The 14600-nt window shown below is 37.5% G+C and overlaps 1 long non-coding RNA gene and 1 other non-coding gene across 2 annotated transcripts in view; one reads left to right on the top strand and one right to left on the bottom strand.

Moving 5' to 3' along the window:
• LOC147574863 (uncharacterized) overlaps positions 1 to 14600 on the bottom strand; it is a 121171-nt gene that overhangs the window by 82652 nt on the left and 23919 nt on the right. The window lies entirely within an intron of this gene.
• On the top strand, positions 8751 to 8855 carry LOC147574864 (U6 spliceosomal RNA). Its single transcript, XR_015243601.1, has one exon. It is a non-coding gene; the product is annotated as a U6 spliceosomal RNA (small nuclear RNA).

Here is a 14600-nt window from a genome sequence, read left to right as displayed (position 1 = left end):
ACTCCTACCAGAAAATACTAGCTCCCTACAAATGGGCCACAAAATTAGATATTCCCATTGGCGCCCCATCATTGACTATCTGATTCACAAAGATGGATTTATACAAGAGAAAAAGAAAGCAGTAGAAGTGTGAAAAAATATAGAGAAGTATGAGAAAGTAAGCGACAGAGAGAGAGCTCTAACTTGAGAACTATTAATATAACAATGGCTGTTCCCTCATCTTCAAATGTAAGAAGATGACTAGGCTATTTCCAGCCAGTCTGTCCTCCCAAGTTCCACATCCAAGTTTCTAACCATCTTTTGAATAATTCTGCATAAGAAACAAAGTTTCTCTAAAATCCTTCAAAATATATTCATTTTTAGGAATCACCTTTGCATAATTATTCAAGTTGCAAAGGCTACTTTCACTTTTAAAAAGTCTTCTTTATTAACTGGGAACAGGTTTTCCCTTCCTTCCCGGTTATTCGCTAGCACAATCCCTACTATCCAAAGAGTAAACCCTATTCGAGATACATACAGCCTTTCATCAGAAACTTCAGACCTTTTTCTCAAAATTCAAGTCAAACCAGAGTCCCATTTAGAGAAGAGGGACTCAGCCAGGCCAGGACTTGTTAACCAGACACAGTTTTGTTTTGTTTTGTTTTTTAATCTGGAAAGTAACCACGGCTGCACCACTCTGCATTCCTACCAACAGCACACGGGGGTTCCTGTGTAGCCACTGTGGAAGACAATGCAGAGGTCCCTCAAAAAACTAAAAACAGAACTACCATATGATCCAGTAACAGCACTACTGGGTGTCTACCCAAAGAATATGAAAACACTAACTCAAAGGGATACATGCACCCCTGTGTTTATTGCAACATTATTTACAATAGCCAGAATATGGAAGCAACCCAAGTGTCCATCAAAAGATGAATGCATACAAGAAGCTGTGTGTGTGTGTGTGTGTGTGTGTGTGTGTGTGTGTGTGTGTATACACATACATATATACACACAATGAAATATTATTCAGCCCTTAAAAAGGATGAAATCTTGCCATTTTGAACAACACAAACAGAGCTAGAGAGTATAGTGCTAAGTGAAGTATATACCAGAGAAAAACAAAGACTATATGATTTCACTTTGGAATTTAAGAGACCAAACAAATGAACAAAGAAAAAAAAAAGAGAGAGAGAAAAACAAACCAAAAAACAGACCCTTAACTTAAAGCACAAGCAGACAGTTACCACAGGGGAGACAGGTTGGGGGTGGATGGGTGAAATAGGTGAAGGGGATTAAGAGTTCACTTATAATGATGGGCACTGAGTAATATATAGAATTGTTTAAACACTATATTGTACACCTGAAACCAATGCTAACTACACTGGAATTAACATAAAATTAAATTAAAAAATAAAAAAATCTAGAAGGTAACACTCAGCAGACAGGGAAGAAGTATAAATTTCAAATTCTAATACAGTAACATATATCACATGACTTCCAGAGAGTCTACTCACCTTTTTTCATTCCATTTTTCTCCTCTACAAAAGGTAATAATCCCAGTTTAAATAAGTAAATAAATAAACAAACAAACAAACAAACAAACATACATTAAAACAGTGATTTAAGCCAGGAAAAGGCACAAGCACCACTTAAACTAGTCGTAATGATTACAACTATGAATACACCAAGGAGGAACCATGAGATGCCTACAGACCATGTACCAGCTAGTCTCATCATACAGGTCAACAAGAGCTTTATCAAACAGAAGGGCTAAATATGTGTTCCCAAGGTTTGCCCCCTTGGAGCCCAAGTGCCAAAGAGATTATCTCTTACAAAAAAGAAAATTCTGTAGTCAAGTGAATTTTGGAAACACTGTACCATAGATGCATATCAGAATGATTCATAATGCATGTTAGTATATTAAAGCCCCAGAAAACTTAGAGTAAAAAGATCTCCAACATTTTTTGACATAACTTTCCTGAACTTCTTTGACCATATAACCCATTTTTGTCAGAAACTATCTAATAAAAGCAGTTTCTGACCCAATTTAAGTTAGTATTAATAGTATTTATATTATTTCTCCAAGTCTGTGAAGTGTTATCTTTCATTTCTTTCTCACCTCATGGAATCCACAGTTGATTCCGTTTAAAGGAAGTAGAGTTTGGGTTTTTGGGTTGGTTTTGTTTTTTCACATTACTAAACAAAGCTTCACTTTGGCATTTTTGCCATTCCCTAGTTAAATCTTTTGAGAAGTGCTTTCATTTACTTTATTGCCTTTTCAATCTCTCACATTTTCACCCAGACGTCCTATTTGAAACACCTTCTTGAGGACTTTTGAAGCATTCTGTTTTATAACACCAGGGTATTTAGAAGAAATATTTCCTTCTTCCTATGAGTTTATTCTGTTCTGCTAACAACATCTGACAGAACTTCACCTTTGCATTTTATGAAGCCTCTTTCAAGGTGTGTTGACATGTTAGTTGATGGTCTAGCAACTCTAGTAAAGATTTGTAGCTGTTAAAGTGCTGCTTTTCTAAAAACGTATATACCTCTTGAAAAATCAATCCAGAGCATTCTACAGTTCACCCTCACACATAAACAGTAATATCAATCTCACTGTCAAAAATGAAATAACCAGGGGGCAACTGGGTGGCTCAGTCGGTTGAGCATCCAACTCTTCGTTTCAGCTCAGGTCATGATCCCAGAGTTGGAAAACTGAACCCTGTATCAGGCTCCATGCTGACAGCATGGAGCCTGCTTGGGATTCTCTCTCTGTCTCTACCCTGCTCATTCACTTTCTCTCTTTCTCCCTCTCCCTCTCCCTCTCTCCCTTCCTCTCTAAAAATAAGTAAACATTTTAAAAAATGAAATAACTGCAAACTTGATTGACAAGAATATACCACTCCCCAACTAGACTGGGATACCAAGCTGTTACCTCACTGTCCAAAGTTGTCAATGTTTTCTTCTACCTAGTCCTGGAGCTCTCACCTGCTTGATATTCATGCTCACACCCTCTTCTGCTATTATTTGAAAATTCAAGAGAGCTAAATAGTACAACTAAAGACAAATTTAAATTACTTTAATGTTAAACATGCCTATTTCAAACATTTTTTGTGCTTCTCCTGGAAATTCTGAGAAAAAGTCTGGAATCACGTAGGAGGAATGGAGCTGGGGAAGAGGATGCTAGTTAATAATAACAGAGCTAGGTTATTTACAATAGCTTTTAATTGGTATTAGTGCCTTTCTTTTTTAATGTTTATTTATTTCTGAGAGAGAGAGAGAGAGACAGGATTAGTGGGGGAGGGGCAGAGAGAGAGAGGGAGACACAGAATCTGAAGCAGGCTCCAGGCTCTGAGCTGTCAGCACACAGCCCAACGCGGGGCTTGAACTCACAAACCATGAGATCATGACCTGAACTGAAGTCAGTTGCTCAATCAACTGAGCCACCCAGGTGCCCCATGTTAGTGCCTTTCCTTCTGATCCTACTTCCTTCAATATTTGTCTTCACATTTATTACTCATTCATTCTTTGGAGTTCTAAAGGCCAGCATTTATGTTCTCATATACTTCCTACACTTGAAGACTTATATGAAAGGAAAAAAATGAAGCAAACTCTTTGAATATTTACTAATAATGAATCCATCTAGATCAATCCACATTTTCTAAAATGCTAATGGAAAACACCAACATTATGGATGTATTCTATAAAAGGGCTCTGTGGTCAAATGACCGGAGGGTGGTCAGAAGAGTTTAGAAACACTTGTTTAAATAGAATTGAACAGATTTCCTTATGTTAAGACCTCTCAGATTATTCAATATACTAATGTTCATTATGACTCTCTAAGAAGAGCATATAGGATGCAATATTTCCCAACTATTTGACGATGTAAACCTTTATTTTGTCATATATGTTAACATATGCCAGAAGCAAGTCCAGTGGAAAAATGACCCAAGCTGGGAACAATGCCTTCAGGGAACTCTGAGCTAAGTCAGGCCTCCATAGTGATAACTCCAGGTACAGTTAAAATAGAGGCAGCACTCTATAGTAACTTATATTTCTTCCCAACCCACCCTCCTCAAAAATAGCAGCAGCTAAAAAAAAACATTAAAATATTTTCCAAATGTGCTTAAAATATGCTGAAACAAGCCACTGAATTTATCATTTGGTGATTTTCAAACTTTAAAATAGAAGAGAATAAAAGTAAATTTGAAGTTTCCCAGATTAAATTTAGAATGATATATTACTTATAAAAGGACAAATAACAATCATTGATTATAATTTTTTTAAATAAAATATATCTTTCAGTATACAAAAGCTGGTCTTGAAATAGTTTCAGTTACTATTCTCACATGCAAAAATCACCCCAAAACTTGGGAGCCTAAAACAAGCTTTCTTCTTATGCTCGCAGAGACTGTGAGTCAAAAATTCAGAGTACAGCTTGTTTCTGCGCTTTGATATTTTGGGCCTCAGCTGAGAATGATTCAAATAGCTGGAGTTAGGACAGCTGAGGCTGGAGACCCACTTTCAAGGTGGTGTTTTCACACACACATGCAGCACCTTGGAATGGATGGCTGCAAAGCTGGCCTCAGGTAGGTGATTAGGTGAGCACATCTATGCCTGGCCTCTCCAGCCTGTGGCCTCAGTGTGGTCAGGCTTCTCATACAGAAACTCATTGTTCCAACATATAAGTCAGAACACCCATAGCCTTTTATTCACAAGTCAGAACACCCAAGCCATAGAGTATCACCTCCACCATATTTTCTTGGTTTTAGCAGTCACGAGCCCACCCAGATACAAGGGGAGTGGGCAGGGACCCCATATCTCAATGAGAGAAATCCCAAAGAATTGATTTAAACTGCTGCAGAAATACCGTACAGGAAGTTTCTAACAATTCCACCAAAAGAAACTCTAGAGTTCATCTCTCAGATGTCCCTGAGATAAAGTGAAGTGGCATGATAGGATGGTTTGGTGAAACTCAGGATATAAACTCTCAGAGAAAAATAACAGAATTTATGAGCTGCAGCTTGAGAGACAATGGAGTGTGAGTGTTGGTGGGAGAATTGCTATCTTCATTTTTGCAGAAAAGAGAAAAATAAACCAATACAAAATATGAGACTGGGTTGAAAAATTAGAAGAGGCCTTATCATTTGTGAGGTCGGATCAAATTTCCCTTTATTATGACATTAATCAGATTGGTTGCCTAAATATATTAGCAAAGAGCATCTATTGCTAGATTAGAAATTCGTATCTGGGTGTAACAGACTAATCTTTCCTGAGATACGAATGAATCAACTTTTCTTTTTTTTTTTTTTCAACGTTTATTTATTTTTTGGGACAGAGAGAGACAGAGCATGAACGGGGGAGGGGCAGAGAGAGAGGGAGACACAGAATCGGAAACAGGCTCCAGGCTCCGAGCCATCAGCCCAGAGCCCGACCCGGGGCTCGAACTCACGGACCGTGAGATCGTGACCTGGCTGAAGTCGGACGCTTAACCGACTGCGCCACCCAGGCGCCCCTGAATCAACTTTTCAAGTGGATACATTCAACTGTGCCTTCATTCTGTATTAGTCTCTTCATCTATTCATGTAGTCCTTCAACAAACAGGTACTGAGTACTTTCCACATGCCTGTACTGTACTCATTGCTGAAAACACATGGGTAAACGGTATTGTTAGTTCCTACTCATAGAGGACACAGTCTACAACAATGTTCATACATTTGCTTGCTCAACTTTTTTTTTTTTTTTAATGTTTATTTATTTTTGAGAGAGACAGACAGAATGCGAGTGGGTTAGGGGCAGAGACAGGGAGACACAGAATCCGAAGCAGGCTCCAGGCCCCGAGCTGTCAGCACAGAGCCCGACACGGGGCTCGAACTCACGAGCTGTGAGATCATGACCCGAGCCTAAGTCGGACGCTCAACAGACTGAGCCACCCAGGCGCCCCACCTTGTTCAACGTTTTTTAGGCAATTCCTATCACAGCAGAAACTTAATCTACATATGTTGATAAAATGCAAGTTAAATGATGCGACAAACCAAAAAAAAAAAAAAAATCACAAAGCAGTGTATTACTAAGTCATAAAATGAATGATATAGACAATAAATCATTGAAGTGCAGAGTAGAAAAGGGATCACAATGGAACTGGGCAAACTAAGAAGATTTCACAGAGGTGCTTTAGAGATTTGTTCTCTAAAACAAGGTAACTCACTAATGACCAAATATTGAGCTTTATTTTGACCAATTATACATTTTCAAAGATATGTGACAATTAAGAATTATGCTATAAATGATGAGCACTGGGTGTTATATGTAAGTGATGAATCACTGAATCCTACTCCTGAAACCAATATTGCACTCTATGTCAACTAAAGTTTAAATAAAAATTTGAAAGAAAAAAGAATTGTGCTACATAACACATAAAGTATGGGAAATGTTATGTGCTTTTAACTTATCTAAATCAAATTATATTTAGCTCCCAGTCTCCATTGACCAAGTTTAATGAAAAGACCAACATCAATAATTTTTTGTGTTTCACTACATTCCACTTCCCTGCATGTTTCTCCCTGCTTCTCCCTCCCCTTCTCCCCCCAGCCCCATTCTTGTCACTCATTCATTCATTTTATATTGTACCAAGACATCAGAACTTAAAAAATCTGAGAAAAGTATAGCAAATTCTCAACTGGTGGTCATTCATGGCCATTGCTAAAAGAATCACTGTCCTTGTTAACACAGCTCAAAGTGGCCAGTGCTGTTACAGGCTCAATTCCGTGTTGTCAAATTGCCTCTATGGACTCTCCACACCTGTCAAGTCAATGTTGGGGCTTATAGCCAACCTTTGGGGGCATTTCCACATAAAAAAGCTCGTATATACTTTTCTCTAGGTAAGAACTAGAACACAAAAACACTAAGCACTGGCTGACCTTTCAGCCGGAAAATGTGTAAAATTATTTTTTTTATTCCGTTGCTGGTAAATCTATTCCAGCAAAAAGCCTAAGAACAAGGTATAAAATTATTAATATATCACCCTGCCACAAGTGATAACTGCACTTTTTCTTTTATTTAAAGGTCACCAAGTTCCAGAAAAGAGCTACTCTGTTAAAAGGGAAGATCAAAGCACACAAATCTTGAACACCTATTAGCTGCACAAATGTGAGACAAAATATGTAAATGGCCCTGGTAATAAGAAAATGAAAAGGCATTTCTGTTTAGCTATACATCTAACACATGTAATATCAATCATTTTGTTCTAACTGTGCTGTCATTTTTAAACTATTTGGTATTCACTGTAATTTATACAATCATGATAAATTCATTTGACTTTGAAGATTATAGCCTAGGCATTGTCATCCAATTTGTATATTTTTTAGAATCAATTGCTTACCAATACTGTGAATTTTTTTTTCCCTAATTTAAAAACTCTGTTGAAACAGTAGTTTTTCATAACTGACAAGAAGCTCATAGAGGTAATCCTGGGGATTTTTTTCTTTGCCTCTTTGATGGACGCACTTTTAATGCAGCATCTCAGTATCCAAGATTTCCATTGTTATCAACATGTTGTTTCAGTGTATCTTCAATCTATACCACCAACTGAGGGATATTAACCATATTTTACATTTCAGTAGTCAATGCCTTTTCTATTTCCTTTGTGAATAAAGTATTTAGGTGCAATTCTTGACTGATCATATTGACAAATGGTATCAGTATTAGTATAAAAATAATAACATTGCATTTAAATAGGATTTCTCAGTTGACAGCATCATTTTACAGGAAGTTAAAATGACTCCCATCAGGGATATAACAAAATTAAGTGTTTTGCCCAACACACTGAGCTATTAAGATAATCAAAAAACTTTTTCCTACTTTCCAATCTTTATGCCCACCTTCATCCCCACTCCTCACTGAGTACCATCTATCTGTGAATAGGCTCACATTCTAACGACATCTACAAAAACAAGCTGCACAGACCCATAGACTTGTGGGACACTATTACTCAAAAATTCTTTGGAGGTTTTGAAACTTGGTTGCAAACTGGAATCACCCAGGGAGCTTTAAAAAATGCTGTTGCCTGGGTCACGCCCCAGAGATTCTAATTTAATTGGTAGAGAGTGAGGCCTAAGCATCAGGATTTTTAAGAGCTCCCCAGGTGATTCTAACGTGTAGCCAAAATTGAGAACCACTGTTCTAAACCTTTGTTTTACAGATAAAACAATTAACCCTATCAGTGACACATGCAAATTTAATGTTAGAACTGAAGCTAAAACTTGAGTCTTCAGAATTCCAGGTAATAACCCATTTCACTAACTCAAGTGTTTTCACTTGTGTTTCCCCCAGCCAGGGGGGTTCCTCAGAGCTACTGTAGTGGAGGCCACAGAAATAATGGGGATGAAAAAGCAGTGAGAGATCTAGACCCACATACCCCTCAACAAGAGCAGCTTTGAATTTTCCTTTTTATATCCTGGACTTGCTTTGCAAGATTTTTACCAGGGAAGAAAGAAAAGAAAGAAAAAAAAAAAAAAAAGGAAAAAAATGCGTATGTGCTTAAAGTAAAAAGAAGTTTTAAACTTTTGCAAACAGACCATATGTTAAGTGGGAAAAGAAAAAAAGAAAAAGAAAAGAAAACAGGAGGAAAAAAGGAAAAAATGTGTATGTGCTTGAAGTAAAAAGAAGTTTTACACTATTGCAGACAGACCCTATGTAAGTGGGAAAAGAAAAGAAAAAAAGAAAAGAAAACAGAAAGGGAAGGGTGGAGAAGGGCAGAGAAGAGAAGCAGGCTTACTTCAGCAGCATATATATGAAAACGGGAGTGATACAGAGATTAGCATGGTCCCTACATACAGACAACATACAAATTCAGAGAAGCGTTCCCTTAAAAAAGAAAAAGAAGAAAAACTTACGACTTCTTAAGGATACACCTGGGCCAGTGGATAAAGTTACATATGTTAAAATAAACATCTGGGAATTTCATCTATTCCAATCGAAGACAATGAAGAGTCCTTAAGCCCCCCCCCCCCAAAAAAAATAACTGCTTTTGACATCCTACGTATGTTTTATACTTCTTTGGGAGGGCTGTGTTCCTTCCGTGGTGTGAGGTGTATTAAGACTGCCCCTGAGGAACACAGTTTTGAAAAGGTGAGAGAACTTCTCGTTAAACAAACAAGAAAGGGAAATTGGATAGAGTGCGAGGTCAGGAGAGAAGGCCAGAAAAGGCTGTAGGAGCAAGGGCAGGAAGTTGGCTAGAGAACGCTGACAGGAATTCTGGTTCCTGGAAGAAACTAGTTACACGTACTTCACTGGCTACATAAAAAAAGGCACACAGCCTGAGGAGAGGAGGTGGAGGAGCTGTTTCATGGTCCTAATCTTTGTCTGGACACCCTCCACCCTCTTCCCTTTGGATTTGGAGCAGGCCGAAATGGAAAGAGTTTAGTGACAACGCTGAACGTGGCTATTCATCAGCAATGACATAAGCTAAGATTCATCAACACCTACAAAAATCTTGCAAGTTGTTACACAGCATTTGTCTCTACAGTTTTATTTATTCACATCTTTCTCCCTTCGAATTTATAGTAGTCATCCATTCTTTTATTTTTATTTTGATATGTTTATATTTCCCATTACTATAGCAAATCTCACGGATGTGTTTCTGTTATTAATAACCAGAGATAATATATAATTTATAAGAACAGCTATCATACATCCATCACCTCCCACATGCCAAAAACCGAGAGTGTTACCCTGTGAATATTATCTCTAATCCTCACAAAAAGACTATGAAGTTAATGTTATCTACTTTCTACTCAGGGGGAATCATGGGCTCAGAAAGGCTATATAGGCAATACAAGGTCACACAACTTTACGCTATTCTTATTACTATTTCCAAAGCCTGTGTTGTTTACTATACCGTGCTATTCCGTTCTCTCCGTAAGACCCCTGAATCAAGTGGAAATACCCCCATGTTTCTCAAATGTGTAGGCCAGCAGTATTAAGGATATTTAAAGTTACTTTTTTTCCCACTAACAGGCCTCCATTTTCATTTTTTTAAGTGGGCTTCATGCCCAGTACAGAGCCCAACATGGGGCCAGAACTCATGGCTCTGACATTAACACCGGAGCTGAGATCAAGAGTGGATGCTTAACAGATTGAGCCAACCAGGTGCTCCCCCCCACCCCCAATTTCCTTTATGCCCAGAGACCCTCAGGAAATTACTACTTTGAAGTGCAGGTTAAACTAAAAAAGAATGTAAGTAGTTATAAAAAGCATTTTGTGACATAGAAGGATATTTATTCCGGAATGAGACTTTGAAAACTTTCAGATTTTATGAAGTTTAAGCATTGTATATTCACGAACTAGAAGCCCATCTCTAACTCTATATATTATTCCATCCTCTGCATCTCTACCTCATAGCAGACAAGTAAACAGATATATCCTGGAAAATCCTTTTTCCCCTTTCCTCCTGCATAATATCTCGTACAATTTTTTTTTTAATTTTCACAAAACCAACATTGCCATTACCACTCTGGGTTTAAAACGTTAAGTTGTTTCTTATTAAAATGTTAAAAATAGGGGCGCCTGGGTGGCTCAGTCGGTTAAGCGTCCGACTTCAGCTCAGGTCACAATCTCGCGGTCCGTGAGTTCGAGCCCCGCGTCGGGCTCTGGTCTGATGGCTCAGAGCCTGGAGCCTGCTTCCCATTCTGCGTCTCCCTCTCTCTCTGCCCCTCCCCCGTTCATGCTCTGTCTCTCTCTGTCTCAAAAATAAATAAAACGTTAAAATAAAATGTTAAAAATACAACATAGAGGTCTTTACTTTCTTGTGCCCAGTTACCAAGGATGCAGGTCTTAACCCGTCTCCTCAAAAGTAAACACCACTGCATAAATCGAACTCGCTTAACACTAAACAAAGATTTTGCTGGATCATTTTGTATTTCACATGAATGTGTGATTTTGTTAATAGTTGATAGTGACTTGAGACGTCAGTATTCAGCTTCCAAGGGTTACATTATAGCCAATTCTCTCTTCTTTCAATATTTAAATCATGTGATAGCCATGGGCTGCTTGCTGAAATAAAAAAAACTAAAAGTTACTTAGTATTTCAAATATCCTAGACATTTCAACCATTTTAAGTAGGATATGTTGATTTATCCTCGTGACAAATCCATAAAGAACTTACAAATATTACCCCCATTTTACAGATAAGAAAACTGAGTGTAAGTTACGTAGTAAGATTTGAGAGCATGGACTCAAATCCAGGTAATCTGACTCTAAAACCCTTTGATGATTTGGCTACACCTCAACATACAACTTTAACTTCCTTTAGCCCTTCTTTTACTCCACCTTAAATTATTGTTATACCTCATTGCCTACACAAAATCAGAAACTAGAGACACAGACTCTATCTCTCTTATTCCTTTTATCATTTTACCATCTCCTAAGACATTGCACAAAATAGTTGTGTCCAACAGATTGAACTAAATTATTAAATTAAATTGGACTAATTAATCATGTATTCATTCCATAAATATGTATTAAACATAGCTCTGTGCCAGTTACTGTAATATATATTAGAGATAAAACATTGAATAATATAGAAAAGGGCCTTTTTGCCCCACAGAAATGAATATTCTACTTCGGTGACATTATTTAAAAAAAAAAAGTCTAGGTAATCAGTGATTCAGTTGGCACACTTTTAGTGTCAGTGAAAGAAATTCAACCAACACTAGTTTACATGAAAAGGCAACTTAATGTCTTACATTCCTGAGAAGTCTAAGAGGTCCTGACTTGAGACTCCATTAAATAGGTCTAGGGCTACAAAACTACCATCAGTAAATCCTCTCTTTCTCATTCTTTTATGTTTAATTTTTTAATGTTCATTTTTGAGAGGGAGACAGAGCATGAATGGGGGAGAAGCAAAGAGAGAAGGAGACACAGAACCCAAAGCAGGCTCCAGGCTCTGTCCGAGCTGTCAGCACAGAGCTCGACCTCATGAACTGTAAGCTCATGACCTGAGCTGAGGTCGAACACTTGACCGACTGAGCCACCCAGGTGCCCCTCTCTTTCTCACTCTTGATTCCGCTTTCCTCATTCTGCTTTGTCCTTAGGCAGAGCTCTTTCCACTTAATGGCAACAACAAGAGCTCCCAGAAGCTCCAACTTAAAATCTAGCAACTCAGGTATGGAGGACGTACTTTTTGCTAAAAGTTCCAGCAAATATTTTTGGTGGGGCTCTTATTGTCCATATTTGAGTCACACATCCATCTCCAAATCAATCAAACTGGCCAGGCCCTGATAACGTGCTCATAGTTCATCCCTATAGTAAGCAGTGGCTTCTGGAACACTGGGGACGCAGAAGCTTGCCAGTAAACCATATACCTATTACTGTCAGTGAAACAAAAGTGTTAGCTATTCCAGAAACTCACAGGGCAAGAAACAGTTCTCTATCCACGTCCTTCTAAGAAATTACCCTCCATAAAATGATCACCACCACCAAAAAAGATTTTTTTAAACCTTAGTTTCAATTATTTTGTTGCACTGGTTACTCTACTAAGGTCAACCATTATATTTAACCCATTACCTTAAAAAAGAGAGAGATAATCTCACTAGCAAAAGCAGCAGCCTAGTAGTCAGATTCTAAACTGATGTATGCATTGAAAGGGCTTCATTGGAGAGCTATTTTATATTAAAAAAATCTGAATTCCAACAAAACGTTTTATTGCTTCTCCTAGTTTATTGGGATTATAATCTCTTCAACTCATACCATGTCCATAGAAATCCCCTCCTGAGTTCAATTTAAACAATCCTTATTTGTATAGCATTGGTTGATCTCAGAAATGCTTGATAAAGACTGTCACAAAATAGTCCATAAAAAGTGAATTCAAAGTCAAATTGATTCACATATTAAAATTCTGAAAAACAAAATTGTATAAAATGCAACCACAATGTATAAAACACACTGGGAGACTAAAATTAGTGGGAAGGTCAGGGAATGGGGAGCAAACAGAAGTAATTGAAGTACTCATTAACTCCTTTCACTTTGGGTGACTGAATGGGTAAGGAGTGATAAACAACCTCCCAGTTGATTATGAGAACATGGGGAGCAATCAAAGTTTAAAAAAAAAAAGACAAAGAAATCAAGGTAGCTACAGTGAATAACTTGGAAACAGATAAGAAATAAAAATAAAGAAAGCAGCTGACAAACTGAAAAAGGTGACTGGGGAATCCTTACAGGACAATAAAAGAAAGCAGGCTTTTTTACAAAATGTACGGACAGATTTCCAACTATAATCAAAAAGCTCAAGAGACATTAACATTGAGCCTATTAGTTAAAATCAGAACTAAATGCAGCCAGTATCATTTCAGATTCCGGTAGATAGCATCAATCCATAAGAAAAGATCCCTTGAGTGTTATTAGTGAAAAATTTAAAGGTACCAAAGTATATATGCATACTGCATAAACTAGGCTAAGTACAGAAACAATAAAAAGGACCGTTTAAGACACTTACATAAACAAACAATAAAACAAAGGAACAAAATTGATGAAAACCTTTCTTTCTAAGGGATTTGGGATTATCATACCAAACAAGAAGTCCTGCTTAAAATGGTGAGGTCATGGATAAGAAAGGAATTTTTTGCTAAAATGTTAGTAAAAGGGTGGAGACCCAGATTAGGCTTCTACTTAGCAGACCAACCTAATATTTTTCTGAGGGTTGACAGAAAGAGTCCTATATATTCATCAGAAAACATTAAATTTTCTCTGGAGCACCCAGTCAGACAGTATTTTGCACCCTCTCTTGGAGTTAGTGAATAAATTCTGAATAGTAGAATGCAGGAGTGAGTGACAAATGATACTTCCAGGCCTGACCCCAAAATCTCTTGGACCTCCTTCAAGTTCTTTATTTCATTTGTCCAAGGAGATGGTAGAGCCACTACATAAAAGGTGCCTGGTGCCCTGAGTGACTACAAGGAGCAGAGAGCCTCTCTACGGACCCACAGCAAACCATGACATAAACATTAAATGTTCATTTTATTACACAAAAAATATCAGCCTCCCCCAACTTATACACTAACATAGGCCCAGAACTAACTGAAGAAAATTGAATTATGTTATAAAACCAGATGATTTTTGAAAAGAGAGCTAAGGAAAGACCAAAAAAAAAAAAAAAAAAAAAAGGCCCTGCCATACAACTAAAGTCCACAGATAGATGAGGCAGAATAATTACTGAAAAAAAAAGTTCACATTATATGAAATAGCACAAGGGTATTTAAAAGAAAGCCTGTCTAATATAAATTAGAATTGTATACTGTGCTGTGTTGCACGCTAATTCCCCTCTTGGATGGCAAATCTTCAGTATAATATGCTAAACGCAAAGACTTAAAAAAAAATATGACCTTGATAGTGAAATAATCTAATCAGGGTGGTGTCTATCAGGGTAATACAAGGGAGAAATGGAGCATTGTGCACAGCAGGTGAATTAAAGAGTAGAGATTAAGAATTTAGTAATAGCAGCTTTCTTACTTATTCTGTAAGGACAGCTTTACCCTAGAACCAAAACCAGATAAAGACATTACCAACAAATAAACTATTGATCAATAACTCTCATGAACACATATGCAAAAACCCTCAACAAA

The sequence above is a fragment of the Puma concolor genome, chromosome D4, assembly GCF_028749965.1.
Source record: "Puma concolor isolate L17-30 chromosome D4, mPumCon1.1.hap2, whole genome shotgun sequence".
Classification (NCBI taxonomy): Eukaryota; Metazoa; Chordata; class Mammalia; order Carnivora; family Felidae; genus Puma; species Puma concolor.
The sequence above is the reverse complement of the archived record's forward strand: the minus strand, read 5'-3'. Positions and strand labels throughout refer to the sequence as shown.